Source organism: Podarcis filfolensis (genome assembly GCF_964270895.1).
Source record: "Podarcis filfolensis genome assembly, chromosome: Z".
NCBI classification, from domain to species: domain Eukaryota; kingdom Metazoa; phylum Chordata; class Lepidosauria; order Squamata; family Lacertidae; genus Podarcis; species Podarcis filfolensis.
In genome coordinates, this window is record NC_139617.1 from 23,374,437 (window position 1) to 23,394,657 (window position 20,221).

The following is a 20,221-nucleotide window of genomic DNA, read 5'->3' on the forward strand; positions in this document are numbered from 1 at the left end:
CACACATTGTTCCCTTCGACACTGCTTCAGTTTGATTAGGAAGAATTTTCCAACACTTCCCTCTTGTGCAAAAGCGTCTATATATAGAATGGTTTCAGCTGAACCTCAGAACACAGATGTCTCATCCTTTTGGGACTTACACACTTTTAACATAAATAAATACAATAAAATGCCAAAATAATAATCTGAGAAGCACTCCCATCAAACTGCTTAATCTATTACTCCAACTATTCAGATTAAAACTATAACAAAAATTTAAACTCAAAATCATGAGGCTGAATACTTTGCTACAGTGCAAAGAACTTTGGAGAAGCTGCATGGCAAAATTATAATTTTGTCACAGATTTCCATTTTTGCCACATGTATTCAGGATTCCTACCATAGAGAATTTGGTAAGATTCTCCTTAGTGGTACATGGTGTTGTATCCAGTGTGAGTCCTACTGAGAGTAGACCCATTGAAAATAATGGACATGACCTACTTGGATCCATTAATTTCAGTGGATCTGTTCTGAGTAGGACTTAATTGGATACAACCCGTTTTACCCATTTCAGTTAAGGCCACAATTCTAGGCCCACTAACTTGGGACTAAACTCAAATGAATTTATGGGTTTAAAGTTAATAACAATGTAACCTGAAACAAGTCTACTCAAAACTGATGGTTTGATAGTCAATGTAAAGCGGCTAAGAAAGTTATGGCTAAGACAATTAGGAATTCTCATAAGAGCCCGATTGAGGAATCTATGAAAAATTTGATCAAATGTAGGTTGGAATACAAGAATAGGTTCAAAAACAATAAACCTGAAAACCCAGTATCTGGAATTGGGGACGATCAATAATGGAACAGAGGGAAGACAAGTTCTGGGAACTGGTTTCCTGGGATTTAAATGAAATGAGATCAGCACAGGTAGCCTCAACGCCTGTCTCTGATAGGGTTAAATATTTATCCAATATATTTGGTGGTCAATCTGGGCAAACACATGTACCAGCAGTGTGTAAGGATTTTTTGAACCTACCTGAAAGGAAATCAATCTCCCATAATGAGAGGCCCTTGTTGTTCAACTTTTAGCTTTTAAAAAACAAGAAACCCTACTGGCCGCTTGTTATGTTATGCCTTATTTATATGCCACATATGGGTCAAAAGCCCCACCCCCCACCCCCAAGCAGTGAACAGTTTCTTTTTTATAAAAGAAACTAAATAAAACTACAATACATATGCAATCACTCAAAACAGTAAAAAAACAAAAATGAAATCGCAAAGTACCCATTAATCACACTGGATATAGCCATTAGGAATTGTCATTAACCCTGTAACGTGGAAACAGAAAAACCATCAGTCAAGCCACCTTATATCTCAGCTAGGTACATACTCTCACCCAATATGTTCTCACCCTCTGGCACAAACTACTGCAGCCAGTCAGCAAGCCAGCAGACAACACTTAGTGTTGTGTTGTCTACAAAGGTTACATCACTCTCCATTAGGGGTGGGGAGAAATTTGATCTAATTCACATTTAAAGGTGGACCTACTTAATTCACACTTTCAATTCAAACCAAAACACAGCAGTTTTCAGCTAAGTAGTGTGTACAAAAATGCATATACAAAGTTAAAATATGCCTATAAATGCATATATTGGTGAAAATAACATTCAGGAATGCATTATATGAGTGTTTCCCATACTTGGGTCACCAGCTGTTTGGGACTACACCTCCCATCATCCCTAGCTAGCAGGACCAGTGGTCAGGGATGATGGGATGATGGTTCAAAAACAGCTGCAGACACAAATTTGGGAAACACTACATTATATTAAGAAAACAGCTTTCCAAAAACCAGTATGGCAAAATTGTATGCCGTACAATATTAGGTGAAATTTGCATGAAAATGCAAAATAATTTCCATTGTGACTTTTAAAACAAACAAACAAATAAAAGGGGGGATATGAGAATCCAAGTCAAATTGACATATCAATCTGTCCCTACCTTCCATGGATATGCACTCTGGTTTGGACCAGAAGTGAGAGACTGTGCCTACCTTCAAAGCAGCCCAGTGAAAGAGTCACATGCTGCATCATAAAGAGAACACCTGAGCTGTGTAGAACTAGATGGATAAGCCTGGCACATGGCTAGTGCAGACATACCCCTCCCTCCCACTTTAGAAAGCTGCAGCTGCAGACCCCAATGAGCAACAGCAGCAAGCATTTGTCTTTCTTTTATATACTCCTGTTGTTCATCTCCCTCACACTTCCCTTCCCATATTCGTTATACTCGGAGGCTGATTTGCTAAACAAGCATAATTTCTTCCAGTAGTTCAGCTGTTTGAAAATTGCATCAGAAGCTTCCAGAAAACTGTTCCTCCTAGGCAGATGTTCATAAAGTTTCGGTGTCATTTTCTGGCACTGCAGTATAATGTGTGCTGGGGAGAGGTGCTCTATGTCAGAGTCAATAAAACCCGAGTTCTTAATAAAATATAAATATTAAAAAAGAGAAAACCTGCTTTCTTTTGGAAGCAGCTACCAGACCATCTTCACAGTCTCTATGCTACACAGAGATGCTTCATACACTACAAGTTTTCTGACCCCCCCCCCAAAATGCATAAGAGTTCTACATTACCCCTATCCACTCATCACACACATTTTCAGTGTTCTGGCCAGCTAAATTCATGGGGTAAGGTGAGAGGCACAGGGTGGGGGGAGGGAGTGGACACTCATTTAGGCTCTGAACATTACATGCATGCATGTTGTCCTGCCTTACTTGTGCTTAAGGCAAGGGTAGCCAGTATGTGCCCTTGCAGACTTCTCTGCCTTCCACTTGGATCTTTCCTAGGGCCACCTCCCCCCCCCACAACCCAAGGCTGTGCCACTCATCAGTCCTGCTCCATAGCCTCTCATGTGCTTTTGCTCACTGGGATGTGCCCTTGAATAATACTTCTTGCTTGCCTGGATGCAGAAATATAGATTTGGGTGATGGAGTCGTCCCACTCCTTGCGCTGCTTATCACCCACTTCTGCCCCCTCCTACTCTTCTCCCTCTGCTCCCTCTCCCCCCCTCCATTTAACTCATCAATAAGGAACCTTTTGTGCCCCATGGCATCAGTGGGGTAGAGAAAAGCATGACACTTATATAGTGGTGCCTCGCAAGACGAAATTAATTCATTCTGCGAGTTTTTTCGTCTTGCGAATTTTTCGTCTTGCAAAGCACGGAACTGCACCTCTTCAAGCAATGCACCCTGGGTATTAACGGTTTTAAGAAAAAGGAAACAAACTTGCAAGACGTTTTCGTCTTGCGAAGCAAGCCCATAGGGAAATTTGTCTTGCGAAGCAACTCAAAAAACGAAAAACTCTTTCGTCTTGCGAGTTTTTCGTCTTACGAGGCATTCGTCTTGCAAGGTACCACTGTATAGAGGTCTTATATCTGCAGCATATTTTCTGGCTGTAACACTTTCAAGGCAAAGGGTGAGCCCAGAGGTCTATTCTGGCTTAGGATTTTTTAAAAATATATCTTATATTCACAAGGTCACAAAGTGATGTGGGAAGCATACAAAGACCTCCTAATTCTCTGAATTGCTCTTTTTGCTGCCTCTATATGCCCCCCTGAACTGAGGGGGCAGGTAAAAATTGGGTTTATTTGAACCCTGTAGGGATCTGTCTGTACTCAAGTGCTGTGCCTGTATCATACTGAATGAGTCATTTAAGGGTTTTCTCAAAGGTTCCCATGTCCAGCAGTAGGCTGAAATCCTGTGAACAGCCTGTGCTCTTTTAGATTAGGGAAAGGACATGCCAAGCCTAAATCTAATATGGTTTAGGAGAGAACTTCACAGTTTTGAATATGACATGACATAAAGAAAACAACAACAACACCCTGAACCAGTTATAATTGCCCACTCCTTAGGGAGATATTATCATTTCAGTTAATTACATCAAAATGTCAATGAATACAAAGGAAATTGAACTTTTCCTCTTAGATTTTCCAGGGTCTGAAGAGGATTCTTTAAGTAAAAAAAAGAAAAGAAAAGAAAAAAAGAAAGCAATCACCTGTGTAAAGTATAATGTGCAAGATAGAAGATTGATTATACAAACCGCTTAGTGTCATGTTTTATACACACACACACACACACACAATACACACCCACACACCCACACACGACACTATTGCATATATATATATATATATATATATATATATATATATATATGCAATTGCTTATGAACAATATTAAAATATTCTCTTTTCCTCTTTGTACACCAGTTTGGACTGAATTGAGATAATCTGCTGTGATCACGATATATTACCAGAGAATGTAATAAATGTAATACAGTGAGCCCGCAACTTATGTGGGGGTTACTGTCTGGGGATCACACCTAAAGCTCAAATTGCATATAGCCAAAACACAGTGGGTACAATGGCAGGTAGGATTGCCAAAGCCCTTTTCCCTCCCTCTTTCTAATTTGTTTTTCTTTCTCTGCCACCTGCTTAAAGCTGAATGCACACAAGTTAAATGTGTGTAAGTTTCAGGCTTAATCTATTACCATTATTCTACTCTGTTTCCTTTCATTCTTATAAATGTGAACTCTCACAACGTTAGATTAAGATTCAGCTGCATCCAATGCTACATTAATGGAGTAATCCTATTGTATACTCGGATATAAAATATGGGAGCATAGGAAACTGTCTTATACCCAATCAAAGCATTTATCAATATGGCTCATAACTGTATACCCTGACTGGCAGTAGCTCTCTAGGGTTTCAGGTGAGCAACATTCCTAGCCCCAACCTAAAGATCCCAGGGAATGAAGCTGAGACCTTTTCCATGCAAAACAGATGATCTACCACTGAGCAACATTCCTCTGCACTGTTTTAAAGGTTACAAGATATGATTGAAGCCCTTCAACACCAAAGATACACAGAATATGCTTTGGACATAACAGTTATACACTGGTGAACACTCCATGGAGACAGCTGTTCCGCTATTGAAAATACACAAGTGGAGTTGCTATAAGATTGTATAGCTGTTAATACCAGGGGCAGGACAATGGAGGACCACACTTATGTTGCATCCAGAGGTGGAAGACATGTGGCCCTAATCAGATGTTCCTGGATTAGAACTCCTTTAATCCCTGACCATTGGCCAAGCACAGAATTTGACTGGACACAGGTTTCCCATCTCAAAATCACAGCCATATCCCCAACAATGATGGAACTCTGCATGGGCCCTGGAACTAAAGCAAATAACTTCCCTCCCATTGACCTCAGTGGGAAAGCAAAAAAGCTGCCCTCTATGATGCTGACCGCCCCACTATAACAAAATGGGGGCTGTCGAAAGTCACACTCATATCATAGCACACAACTAGTGGTACATAAATGCCACACAGGGGCACCATTACACAGATCATTAGGGACGCAACATGGGGCAACCTCTCTTTGGCCTTAGATTGCACACACTTCAGGCTACTCAGAGCTCAGAAAGGGGAAGCCTGGTGGGGGAAAGAAAAGGTGCTTTGCACAAAAGAGAGCACATTGCTAACACTTCTCTGCCACAGGCATTCCAGACACAACAGCCAACAAGAACTCTCACTCTACTCCAACAGCAAAGGGAGCTGGAACTGAGTACCCCTCCAGCAAGAGAAAGGGACAAATGCTTTTAACTCTGTTTATTCCCAGGGATTCATGTGTGCAGGGAGGGAGGAACTCTATTTGCTGAACCCACCCTATCTCCACAAGTTCATCTGAAGCTGTGAACAGAGACTATAAATATTGTCCACAGCAGTCTTCCTCATCCTGGTGCTTTCCGGATGTTTTAGACTATAACTCCCATAAACCCTGACCTTTTGCTACACTGGTTGGGGGTGATGAGAGTTGTAGTCCAACAGACAGAGGGTTCTGGGTTCTGGAAAGCTGATCTATGCACACTTTATCCAGCATTCTTCTTGATGTTTCTGTTCACTGATGCTGTCTCTGGGTGGATGGTCTTTAGATTGAATGAAAACAGTACATTCTCACACAAATCCTGTTATTCTGAGCAAATTAGTCTTGACATCAGACTCTCCCTCCCACCCCGACCTCTTGTAGCCAAACTGTGTTAAAAGTAACCTGGCTGGTTTTGATAACCACCTGCACCTAAAGCTGCACGTGTAATCCTTTTTAATCAGCCACATGCAATATTGGATATTTCGTTCTGGCTCCCATTTGAGGATGGTCTAATACTTTAATTAGCTATTTACACATAGTTAAAAATTACAGGCATAATTAAGGATATTCAGATTAATTAAAAGCATTAGGCAGTATTAAATGCAAAAGAACAGATTTTAATTAAATCTTTAGAGTGTTTTCCCCCCATAATCTCTTGGTGTTCAGGAATAAATGAACACTGAACAATCATATCTGAATCAGATATGCCACCCGAGCAGGGCTTCAGTTAAACAAAGGCCTTCTGGCTTGTTTTTTAAAAGTCTTTACTGTTATTGATTTAAAATTTTTGCCTCTGTCTATGTGTATGCATTTTTAAATCTTCACTGGTCTTGAAATGTGAAAGCAAACAGACTGCAGGCCAGGTTAAAAGATTTCTAGGTTGGGTTTCATCTCTGTTTACACTTTTCTGAAAACTGGTTCTTGAAAAATGAATTTGCTTCCCAAGATTCTCCTCGAAAAATAACCTTTAAAAATGATTATGTCTCTGGATACTCAAATATTTTATGTGATACCTCTGTTTGCAGCTTAATGGTGTTTGATTACAGTACTTGACATCTGATGGTTTTTAATCTGCAATAGTAGTTAATTGATAACCAATATGCAATGGTGTATCACAGCAATTTTCACAAAGATTGTTCCAATATATTTTTTGGGCTGGTCACAAGGGAAAAGTGAAAACAAATCTTCCCGAGAATGGCTTTTATAAGTCTGTTTTTTGTTCCTATAACAATAATTGAGGAACTTAAACCACTATGTAATGAAGCTATGCTTTACTACCTGTGCATCTTTAATAACTGATGTGTGGAAAAGCACATGAATCTGATCTTTAGAGAGTTTGTAAGTAAACCATTTTTAAGTTACCAAACATGTGGTTTTTCCCATGCTGGGGGAAAAGGGAAACTCACCTTAAAGGGCATATCTTAAATGTGTTGCAGCCTAAGAGGATGTCAGCAATCTTATGTGGGACACTGGAAATATACATTAATTTAAAACGTTTCCACATACAAATGCTGCCTTTGCTACAAAGCAATTTCTAGAGGACCCTAACCCACTCCACACTTCCCCAAAGACCTTTCTTCACCTCAAAACAGCCTCAGGCATTCAGAAGTTTAATATTACAGCAGACAGAACACTGTAAGTAGATAGATTTCCCCCCAGCTTTTGTTTTCTTTTGTTCTCCCAGTTACCACGTGATGGGAATTGAGCAGCACTGATGTCTGAAGGGGTCTTAGTGAACAACAGGCTCCACAGACAGTATTCGTCTGAAAAGCTTCAGGCAGCTTAGCTGCCCTCAATTCCCAGCAAAGAACAACTGCAAAAGCCAGCGGCCACTGGGAAATAAATGGTTGTCTGAATTTACCCTGTAAGGACCAGCTGATATGCCCTCATTCATCATGAGATAATTGCAAGTGTCAAGTGATAGGTAGAATAAAAAGAGCTCTCTTGGACAGAGTTTTATCATCATGGGAGAACAGAAACTGTGAACAAAGTTAAGCTCATGAAGTGATATGCTGCTTACCATTTCCTCAATGGCTACCTCAAATAATCCTATGAAACACCCTTGAGTGAGATGGGTAGTGGGGATAGAGGAGATGTTTTGTTAAGCCTACATACAGATCTCTGCAATCCATGTCCATGAAATGTAAATTGTATTTTTCTCAGTTGCTGCTGCAACTTTCTGTAACTAATGGGGTTCCAATTGGACCAGAGGTTTTATTTATACGTTGTATCCAATTCCAATCCTACTCAGAGTAGACCCACTGACATTACTAACAGGTTCATTAATTTCTATGGATCTGCTCTGAATGGAAGGAAGTAAATGGGATACAACCCAGTGATTCCCCCCCCCCCAATTATAAAATGAGAAGTTCAAATGCAAATCTTGGGCGTGAAATTTTCAACTAAGAATACTCCATGCTCCCCCCCCCCCCAGTTCTACCCCACTGACCCTCACCCTACCTCTTTTGTCTTCCTTGGCTCTGGTATTACATTGCAAGTCCATAGGGGCAGAGAACAATTATGCATATACATAGATAATTTATTCATTATTATGTCCTCCTCCTCTAGTACTCCCACTAGTTCTACATATCTGTGTGTCAGATTTGGATATCCCAGTCTGAAGAGGAATCAGAGCTGTTGCTTAGAACACCCTGGCTGGTCAAGACATATGCTCAGGACTGGCCCAGCCATCCAAGTTGGCCATTGAAGCCTCTTGAACAAGAAAGACTATAAAAGGCTTGTCTGAGTCTCTGCTTGCAGTCTGCTGAACTATGTCTCCACCCAACACCTATCTTGCAGCTCAGTCCCCAGGCCACATCCACACGATGCATTTAAAGCACTATTATACCATTTTGACACTCATGAAGAATCCCAGGAACTGTAGTTTGCTAAGGGCAATGGGAATTTCAGTTCTCTGAGGAACACACTCCCTAACAAACTAGGTTTCTCTGGGTTCTCCATGACTGTTAAAATGGTATAACGAGGCTTTGAATGTAAGGTGTGAATGAGACATCAATGTGACACTGTGAAATACAAAAATTAAACAACAACATTTAAACATTTACTGATTAAAACAGTAAATTTCTGCAAACCAAACTGGAACTTTCCACTCAGGAAGCTCCTGCCAAAGGAAGATACTATCTTCCAACCTGTTATCAGCTGGCCTGAGAACAGAAGGACACTCTTGCAATCTGTAACAGCCTTTACTAATCTAGAGGCCTCAGGGTGTGTTGGACTATAACTTCAGCTAGCATGGCCATGTTGGCTGGGGTTGATAGATGTTGTAGTCGAAAAACATCTGGAGAGCACCAGATAGGTAAAGCCTAATCTTATTATCCCAGCAATATGAGAGTTAATATTTCCTTCGCAACTTTCTTGGCAGGAATACACATAATTTATTTTCAGATCAATTCCTGTTTTATTGCTTAAGATGGCCTAATCAATTGCTAATGTATTTTTAAACATGTTCATCATTATCGATTACATGCTGATTTATGCTTCCAGCATAATGTTTTTCCTAATTATGAAAATGTGTACAAAAAAATAAACTACACACTATAGTCATAATATAGTTCAATAAGGTGTTGAAACAAGCAATCATTTCCAAATTCACAAATCAACCTTGGCACTTCAAATGCTTTGATTAACATTAACTGTCACCTAATTTGAAAAAGATAAAAGACATTTCAGTGCCTCTCATTAACTCTACCTTCAAACATTCAAATGCATATCCATTTTCCCCTCCAGGAATACTAGGGCTACCTACACATTACTAATTTCTTAATTCTGGTTAGTAATATTCACAAGATACATACACTGCAAGTATCCTGGAAAAAACAGGACATCCTGTTTTATCGTGAGAGAACACAGTGGCCATTGAGGGTGCCATGATGTCACACTATTTTGTGCCAAGATCCCGTTCCTTAGAAAAAAACACTTTTCAGGGTCATGATTTCATGTGGTGCCCCAAAATACGTGTTTTTGGGTGCTGTGCATCTCACGCAGGCCATGTGACTTGCACGGGCAGCAAGATCCGAGTTTCGGTTTTGGGACTCAAGATGTTTGAGGGTATGAGACAGTTACAGTCAGCCAATGTGACAGTTTGCAGCAGTTACAACTAGTATAATTAATCTACATGGGAGATTCAAGAATGCTGTATGGAGGTCATGAGGTTTTGCCATTTTTCTGGAAAACTTTTGACTCATAAGGCAATTATTTCCTATGATACCACATCACCCACAAGAGCATGTCATTTGTAGGTGTGAGGAACTTTTGACCCTCCAGATACTGCTGAACTTCTGTCAGCCCCAGACAGCATTGCCAAAGGCCAAAGAGGGTCAGTGTTCAGAAACACCTGGAGGCTGAAAGATCCCCCACACCTGGTCAAAACCCGTTGTAGGGAAACTCTTGATTACTACATATTTTTACCATCTGTTTAATTCAATGACAAATATAGCTCAGTCAATAGAGCATGAGACTCTTCATCTCAGGGTCATTGATTCTAGCCCCACATGGAGCAAAAGACTGCACTGCAAGGGGTTGGACTAGATTACCCTGGGGATCACTTCCAACCCTACAATTCTATGAATCTACGATTGCAGTTTTTAACACAGGAAAGGCCACGTTCAATCACAGACAGCCTTCCAGGGACAACATGCCAGTAGTAGATAGGATCAGGAGCAAAAGAGACTCCTATTACCTTTATACAGCAAGCCACATTTTAACCAAAAGTGTTTAGTTTCGACACCAACACACAGAGAATTTGAAAGCTACATGGAGCAGTGCCAATGAGGTGGTGGCCTGGGGGTGTACAGCTAGGGGAGAGTCCTGAGGGCCTGATATAGGGGTCCAGAGAACAATATTAGCCTCGGGGCTGAAGTTGCTCACCCGGGTCTAAAGAGTCAAAACAGTGGAGTCATTTCTATGTTAAAATTGGCCCTTGAACTTAATATATGGTAAATATCTGAAGGAACAAAGCAGGTTTGCTTTCAAGATCTGAATATTTCCTCACAGTTGAAGCTAAGATGTGCAGGAGTCGTCAGCTAAAATATAAATTAGCCCATTAAAATGATTCAGGCTGTAAAAATGTGAATGAGGCTTTGCAGCTGCATAGAAATATGTTTGAAAACCCAGGATTTCTATTTCTCAAAATGCAGGAGGATGTGAAAAAGTAAGGTCTGAAGCAGGGAGGAGGAGGAGGAAGACAGCTGCAATGTATTGTTGGAAAGGAAAAAGTGACTGATGATGAAAAATTGGAGGGACAGATGGCTCTGTACACTGTAAAAAAAAGAGGGGGGAAAGAGTTGCATGGAAATCAATAACTTCCAATGTTGGGTCTTCAAGACTTGTGGAATGGCAAAGTTAATTTGCTTTTTACTAATGTACATGTGAGCACACACATATAGGCCCAGACTCTAAGTTAGGGGTGGAGAACCTGTGATCCTTCACATGTCGGTGGACTGCAACTCCCATCATCCATTGTCCATGAGAGTTGTAGTCCGACAACATATTGGGGCAGGGGTGCAACAGGATCCCTGCTTTAACTGTATCAAAAGATGTTCAGAGATTGGGGTGTGGGTAACAAGACTTCCCATGTGTATGGTATACTTCAGGTTTTCAAAGCACTTCATACATAATATACTGCTGTAATCCTGACAACAGACATGGCAATTTCAGAGACAGCAGCAATTTTTAAAATGTAAACTTTTAAATGCACAACAAATTAGCAGCATAATCGAGGCAGATAAAATCACAAATAACAATGTGTTAATTTTCCTGGTTATAATGTTAGTGATTCTGTTCAAGTTTCTAGCATTCCTTTCCCACTGCACTACCTGATGTGTTACTGAACTGTGCTTTTTGGCTGATATATTGCCATATCACTCTACATTTTATTCACACCAGTAGTCATGGTAGGACACAACCGTGGATGGCATTGGACATACAGTCGTACCTTAAAAGTCAAACAGAATCTGTTCTGGAAGTCCGTTTGACTTCCAAAAATGTTCAGAAACCAAAGCGCAGCTTCCTGCAGCCAGTCGGAAGCTGCGGAAGCCCCATCGGATGTTCAGCTTCCAAAAATAGTTTGCAAACTGGAACAATCACTTCTGGGTTTGCAACATTCAGGAGCCAAAACATTCGGGAACTAAGCTGTTCCAAAACCAGGGTATGACTGTAGTTCCATCCTTTATTAAAAAGCATTCTTCTGTTCTCCCATGAGTCAGCCATGAAAAAAATGGTAAAGAACTGTGCACCAGGAAACTGTCCCAAATTTTGTTACATGGCATGATCCATGAAAGCAGCAGAAAAATTCCAGTGCAAGATTTCTACAATTTCCTGGGTTAACAGGGTTGCAAATGGATTTTTTTTTCCTGGAAGCAATGAACATGAACATGAACACTAAACTTCTGCTGGATTTCCAGAAGTGGCTTAATGTCATATGAAAGATCACACAAAACCCAGAAATTATCAGGTTAGGAAATTTTCGGGAAATGCAATAAAGTGCTGACTGAATGCTAGCTTTCAGGGTTTATTTATTAACTGAATCTACAAAGGCAAGTTCAGCCTTCAAGCCCATCTGCTTCAACAGGCATAGTATTGAGCCGGAGCATTTTCCAGTTAAACAAGCCAGTGAATACTTGAGCTGTTAAGGATACTTCAGGTGGATAAAAGCACAACATTATTATTATTATGACAGGTATAACAGAAAACAATAGCAACAAATGACCTTTCCATTTTTTATCAAGTGGGTGCTTCAAAGAGACAAACTACGCACAAAGATATGTAACAAAAGCAGGATTTGTTTCACATGAAAAGCAGGCTTTGAAAGTTCTGAGAATGATTGGAGGACCATGGAGGACCATTAAAACCTCCAATTTTTATTTATCCCTGTTTTTCCTCTCCCCTACCCTCAATCACTTATTTACCGCATAGGGGGAAATAAGACACAAGGACACATATATTTTAGGTTAATGGGCAAAAGAAGGCCACAACTTTATTGGTTACGGCATGGTGGTATTGGCTTAGGCATTGGATCAAACAACCTATATGCGACCCCACCCCGCGTTGCGGCGGGTCATTTGAAGGTTAACAACCAGTGGGAGGAGCTTGTTGATATAAATACAACTGGAAGCTTCCCCTGATGTCACCGGGGGTCATGCCATGGCCATAGCCACCAGCAGGGCATCGGACAGGATTCACGACCACTGGATTCCTTTAACGGAATACCCAACAAGGGGAGGGGTAGGTGATGGCCTCACTCCGCCCACCAATACACGACACATATTCCAATGCCACGACTCCAGGAAGTAGAATGAGGCACAGGGCTGCCGCGGCCGCTTGAATGTGGCTGGACCCTGCCCCCAAGCCAACCCTATTGGCTTGCCTGACAGGCACAGCGTGGCAGCCAGGAAAATGATGCAGGGGGTCGAATACGCCCCCCTACTGACATGGGAATGGTTCCTGCTCACAACACCTCCCCTCTGGGAGAAGGAGAGGCTTTCTAGAGCAATTAGGCAAAAGCAGCGATAGTGGCTTTTGGGTAGAAAAAATTGGCTTTGGGTAGAAAAAAACCCTGCATGCAGTGTCAGGATTACATCGGTCAGAAGGTGGTCTGGGAGAGTAAACTGGGTCCTTGTGCCTGGTAATCTAAGAGCCCTTAACTCCGTGCCTATCCCCTTCTCAGGTATCTTTCCAGACCTTTCAAGATGCAATTAGTGTAATGGCTCACAGCTAAGGTGTCACAGAATAATCTCCTGACTGGGGGCTAAATCCAGCCCCTGAGGCCTGGCTGGTGGGTCCTGTCTCTGGCGTGCGAAAAAGGGGTACAAAACCTTATTTACCTTATGTTTGATGCTTTCCTCACACACCTATCTTTCTGCTATCCATATTGATTAGTCTACTTTTACAACCAACCAACTTTTTGCCTTGGGGCAGGATCCAGGCTGGTGAGCAGGTTTCTGGTAAGGCTAGCTAAGTCAGTTCTCTTTTTTATTTTTATGTGGTTTTTTTTATACTCCAAATGCTCTTAAACTGTTGATTTATATTATTTGTAATCAAGTTGACACCCCTGACAATGGTGACTGGTCATAGGAAGAAGAGACAGCAGACTGGGAGGAGGAGGTATTGGAAGCAGAAGAGGTAACAGGGTTTATTGAGCAGAAAGAGTTTGTGGCAGAGAGCAGCCCAGTTGCTCTGCTCTCTAGCTTTGGCCTTCTGAGCTGTCTTGTTTCTTTGGATAAAGAGTGAACTTCACAGAATTATTCTCCCCAATATTTTTATTTTCACCAGTATAATACATTTTTATGTTATTATTTTTACCAATATGTGAATTTTTAATGCACAGGTTACTTTAGTATATGGAAGTACATATTTTTTGGCTGGAGAACTGCACTGAAAAATTTGGAGAAGTGCACATCTTGAAGGGCTGCTGTGTTTCAGTAAGTGCAAATTTAGTAGGTGTGCCTTTACGTCCAAACTGAAGCAAATTTCTTCCCCCATGTTGCCAGTGGAACAGGCATACCACTAAGTGACTAAGATTGGATACACCCCAATCTTTCTAACATGAACATCCTTGCTTTGAATTAGGTGGCAAAGCTTACATTTCTCCAGCATCTGATAGAAATCAAGAAGAAATGTTGCTATTTGGTTGGCAATGGGATTCACTAAGAAAACATCAATTTTTCATGCTTTCCCCAATAGTTCTACTAAGTTTTATGAATGACTGGCAAATGTAAACGTTAGCCAGGTTTTCCAAGCTATAGAACAAGACTATAGTAGCAGTTTTGCCTCTTAAAAAAAAAAAGTACTTAACACCCCCTCAATACATTATCTTGTAAGGTCTTATTAAAAAACAAAAAAGCCACCATTTAACTATCTATGTGGCATGATAATCACCATACAGAATGATTGAAATTTGACAGGTTTCAGAAATGTCAATATTGATCAACAAGGGTGGTTGGGAAGCGGCAGGCTTCACAGTAGCAACCTATCAGTTTAATCCCCTTTACTCCATTGGCACTCACCATCTGATAAGATTTGACACTGCCAAGTCAGCTGCAAAGCACTGTTATGTCTTCCTGGAGGCCAATCACTTTATAATGAGTTTAGTGGAAAGTACCTATGCAATACATCATAGCTGACAGCTGCTCAAGGGAGAATCTAAGTATTCAAAATTAGCAACCAAAGGATGTTCCATCTCATCCTTTTGATGAGAGAAAACAGATTTCCTTCTATAATGCAAGTCATTTAAAATACACATAACTCAGAGCCAGGCGAAGAAAAAACATTGTTGCCACAAGCTTGTGTGTCAGTTTTGGACCTCCTTCCCTGTGAGACAGACAATATATAGGCACTAGGGGATTCAAAATACAGGAGAATTATGCTGCATGATGATGGATCATTGCTTGCAATGCCTCTGGCACACAAATTTAAAGAATGCATTCAGTAGCAAAGACTCTTATATGGTGACTACCAAGAGAGATGAAAATTGAAACTGAGTTCATTGGCATGTGGAGCAGCTTTTAAAACAAGTCTTGTTTCTGCGCCGAAATCCTGAACGCAGACCAGCTTCTCATGGTCTTCTTTAAGGTGTGGAGGCCCCTTAAAGAAGGATCCTCACTGAAAGGTGTGGAGAGTAGGGATGGATGAATCTGTTAAGTTTCTCATTTTTCCAGTCATCAGTTCAGTTCTTCACATATCTCCAGCAGTTTAAGATTGTCTTTGGGTTTTTTTAAACTCCTCATAAAAATTAATCAGCAGACCAGTTTCTTTGTTAAGGCAATCAATGCATCACAAAGTTTGAAAGTGTGCAGATTTTGAAGTATACCTGTGTTTTGATTTGCATATACTCTTGGAAAGTTTAAATTAGGTAGGTTTGCATTAAAATCCTAACTGAACTCCTAGAAAATAATTGCTGTGTCTACAGGCTGAAAGTTGTTGTACTCAGGTAGCACACACAGAGAAAGAGAGAGAGAGAGAACACAAATAGAAGCAGATTCCCAACATCACTTTATTTCATGGAATCACCAGTCTCAGAGCAGCTCTGGAATGACTGGAAGTCACCATTTTAATTTCCCATAGTGCTTCCAAGGTAGTGATGCTCCAAGGCATTGTCGGGAATTAAAATGGCAGCCCCTAGTCAAAGCTACGATAATTGCACAGTGGAATAGAGGAAGTTGCTTTATGCTGAATCAGACGATTGGCCCATCTGCTTTAGTATTGCCTCCACTGACTGATAAATCTCTCTAGGATTTCAGATAGGGAGTCTCCCCTCCCTCCCTAGAGTTGCCTGGGATTGAAGACATTTTGTGTTCAAAGTAAGGGCTCTATCACCTTCTATAGCATGGTGGACAGCTTAGAAGGACTCAGTAACAATGGTTACATGAAAGAAGAAATGGAAATTACAAGGGGTACCTCCAGACTATCAATATTTTGTGGCATTCACATGGAAACAGGAATTTCAGGTTTCCTCATTGAGGTTGCATTCACATGGCAGTTTATTCCATTTCCCCAACGTTTCCCTGTTAATTTTCACATGATATTTGAGCTTTCAGACAATGTAAAGGCCACTTTGAAGAAAACCTATCAAATATAGTGCATGTTTAGCATTCATCTCCATGTTATCTGAGACCAGAAAAAACTCTTTGCAGCCCACTTAACCCTGAAAACCACAAGAGTAAAGTGAGGAAATTTGGGGCGGTATACTGGCATGTGGGAATTATGGGGAATAGAAGAAAGCATGTGCGAATGTGTGGAAGGCATGCGAGTGTTGAATGAAAATTAGGGTGATTTGCCAGTATATTGGTCAAAAATCCACAATTCCTTTCAAAAAATATGATTTGATATTCTCTTATGACATATACAGAGAATCCATAATTTTCAAGAAAACCCTTACCGCAAGCCTGGAAAATCTGGAACTATAGTTGATAACCTCATAGTTTTTACCTAGACCAGTGTTTCCTAAACTTGGGTCTCCTGCTGTTTTTGGACTACAGTTCCCATCATCCCTGACCACTTGTCCTGCTAGCTTGTCCCAAGTTTGTGAAACACTATTTTAACCCATACGTTGTTTTTTCATCTTTTAATTTTCATCTGTTGTTTGAATTGTTCTCTCTTTTATAAACATTACAGAGTGAAATAAAAGAAATTTTCCAAAAGAAAAGAAAAGCCACAGTTCCATAACATAGCAGGTAAAGGTAAAGGTAAAGGGACCCCTGACCATTAGGTCCAGTCGTAGACGACTCTGGAGTTGCAGTGCTCATCTCGCTTTACTGGCCGAGGGAGTCGGCGTACAGCTTCTGGGTCATGTGGCCAGCATGACTAAGCCACTTCTGGAGAAACAGAGCAGCACATGGAAATGCCACTTACCTTCCTGACAGAGTAGTACCTATTTATCTACTTGCACTTTGACATGCTTTCGAACTGCTAGGTTGGCAGGAGCAGGGACTGAGAAATGGGAGCTCACCCCATCGCGGGGATTCTGATCGGCAAGCCCTAGGCTCTGTGATTTAACCCACAGCACCACCCACGTCCCGAACATGGCATGTACTGTGGTGTGAAAGGAACATTAGAAAATTGGACAAAAGCACTAGAAATATAACCAGGAAAATGAACACAATATTCCCCGCATCTGAATGCACCATTTTAGTGGATTAAAGCACTCTGTTGCCATGGTGCTTTGTGAACTTTTTACACTTTGGGTTGTGACAAGAAAATGCATTGCAAAGTGGGATGGACAACTGCTTAATGGATGATTTATAACCACCAGGGCTGGACACAGACCCACTCCAATCCAACTTAAGGCTCTGATTTGTAAATATAGATTAGGCCTGACCTGGTCCACATCTGAATATGGATTTTACAAATCTTCAAAAGTCCCATTGACTGAGATAGTGAAAGTAAAGTAGCCACGATTTTCTTGTTTTTTGACACAGAGACGTGGAATTTTGGGATAACCCCTGCCAAATTCCAGATAAGTAGCATCAATGATTTAATTCTAGATACCTTTACATTTTTTGTTTTTATCTTTAAAAGGTGAATGATATAAAAAAAGGCTGTGAGTGCTAAGTCACATCGATTCTCCTGCTTCTATGTTTGCCTAATAATAAAAATAATGAATTCAGAAGGCTATAATTTGGCTGGCTGGCTAAAAATTAATGAAATAAAACTATGTAACCCCATTAGGCTACAAAACTCCAATTGGGTCCCTCTTGTGTTTTGTGGTTAGCAATTGTAAATAATAATAATGAAAACAACAATAATAATTCTGAGCAGTGGTAGAGGATGCTGGATACAGCTCCATATTTTTTTTAAAAAAATTAATCAGAAGTTATGTTTAACCTCTTTGCTAACATCTGTCAGGTATGTCTAGTGCTATGCAAGGAAAAAAGCATCAGACAAATCAGTTATTCTGGTTGGGTACTTAATTTTTCTGCTGCATTTAGATACAGGATTCTATTTGTCCCACTAGATAAAACAAAAACATCCAAGTCTCCCAGGGTTAAATATAATGAAAACACCCTTTTCCATAAAATCAGTAATACGAAACTACCCTGCACTTTGCCTTACTGCTAAAGAGCCCATCATCATCCAACTGAACAATCAGTTCAGTTTAGATTAAATGAGTCACAGCAGGACTACTGGAAAGCTAACATATGATTTAACAGCAATTCCGGTGCTATTTGGACAGCTAGACAGCTGCATCATGTTTGAATGTGAAATTCTGGGATTTTTAGGAATTATCATAAAGGTTGGCGGTGGCCTGATAGTCCAGCTACATCTGTGTCAATCTTGATAAATCCCTTTAGCTTTTTGTTGTCGTTGTTAAAGTGATGTGTGTTCACAGCTCTTGTAGCCCTCTCTTCAGCCCCCCCCAACACCCCTCACTAAGCTACGTACAGTGTATTTAAAAAATACAGTCTCTGCCTGCAATCTCATCTACAATTTAAAAATTCAAGGCTCACAACTTCCATCATCTCCAGACAGCTGATTGGACTACAGGTTAGGGAAGCCTAGGTTACAATTTCTATTTCTTTCAAGCAACCCAAGGGGATTCAATGTACTTTTCTGAAGGACATTTATCCTTATTTATCCCACCCACTGGAGCTGCCTAGGTTTATATCTCATCTTTCCACCATTTCAAAGTGGCTAACACTGGAGGAAGGGATGCAGCTCAGCGGCAGACCATCAGCTTTGCAGGCCAAGGGTCCTACCTTTGATTCCATGGCATCTCTGGGTTGGACTGAGAGATACTCCAAAACACTGGAGAGCTACTGCCTGTCTGTAAAGGCAATGTAGATCTTGAGGAAGAAGTGGTCTGATTTCGTACAAGGCAGCTTTTGGTGTTCCTATGAAACATCACAGGACCATGGGGTCCCAAGTTGAGATAGAGACTGCTTTTGAGGCCACATGCCTCAGCCACCAGGAGTTATGGCCCCCTGGGGAGAGGTGGCTGGGAAAGGAGTAGGAGGTATCACTGTATCCCATTTCCCACAGACAGGTGTTGTTGCCCCTTGGCTGCAGGCATCACCTAATATGTTTAGAGTTAGTTCCCAGACTAACAGCATTTTCCCCTCCACAGTTTGTGTTGTTGTTGTTCGGTTTAAACATGAAACTGGCCCATAGCTCCATCCAGCCTAGACATCTGCCTCTTTATTCAGCTCTCAGATGGCAACTAGTATTCACTCTGGCCACTGCTTTCAGTTTACCAATAGTACGTTATTGATTGCATTTCCCCCAATTTACACTGGGTTTCCTTTGCATTGACATGATGGGGGTGGAACAATATAATTCATGAAATTAATTTAGTAAGTTGTGTGATTTCACCACCGTGGACATCAAGATGAATAATATAGTTCTTGGTGGAAAGTGAACTGAAGAAGAATGGAAACAGCAGTTCATGCGACAAATAAAGGATGCTATGGAAACTGATGCCTTCTTATATTCCTACCTTTTTCTTTCTATCACCAAGTGCCCTGGGGCAAGGATCCTAATAAATTGTTATATTTTAACATCACTGTACAATTTTGTTAATTAATCTTAACATTGTATGTTGTAAGTCACCTTGGAAGGATTTATAAGGCATGGTACGCTATGTAATTCACCCTCACAGGGATGGAGTGTGTGAAAGTGAGACAGTGGTGGCTACCAACCAGGATGGCTTTAAACCTGGATTAGACAAATTAATGGAGGATGAGGCTATCAATGAATCCTAGGCACTATGGCTATGTTCCATCTGCACTGTCTGAATATCAATTGCAGGGAATTGCAGGTTGGCAGAGTGCTGATGCACTCAGGGCTGTTTCTGGGTGTCTCATCTACTTGGCCATTGTGAAAACAGGATGCTGGACTAGATGGGTCATTCACCTGAACCAGCAAGGTCAATTTATATTCTTAGGTAAATAAACATTATTCCTTCTCCTTCTCCTTCTCCTTCTCCTTCTCCTTCTCCTTCTCCTTCTCCTTCCCCTTCCCCTTCCCCTTCCCCTTCCAATACGAAGCAGGGTTAAAAATCACAGGGGGCTGGGGATCTCTGAGGAAAT

The 20,221-nt window shown here is 40.9% G+C and overlaps 1 long non-coding RNA gene across 1 annotated transcript in view; it reads right to left on the bottom strand.

The window, feature by feature from the left end:
- LOC310754396 overlaps window positions 1-2,131 on the bottom strand; it is a 215,624-nt gene extending 213,493 nt beyond the window's left edge. The window contains exon 1 of the long non-coding RNA XR_014543797.1: window positions 2,030-2,131. This is a non-coding gene — a long non-coding RNA (uncharacterized lncRNA). The remainder of the gene's footprint in view (window positions 1-2,029) is intronic.
- Between the last annotated feature and the right edge of the window lie 18,090 nt (window positions 2,132-20,221).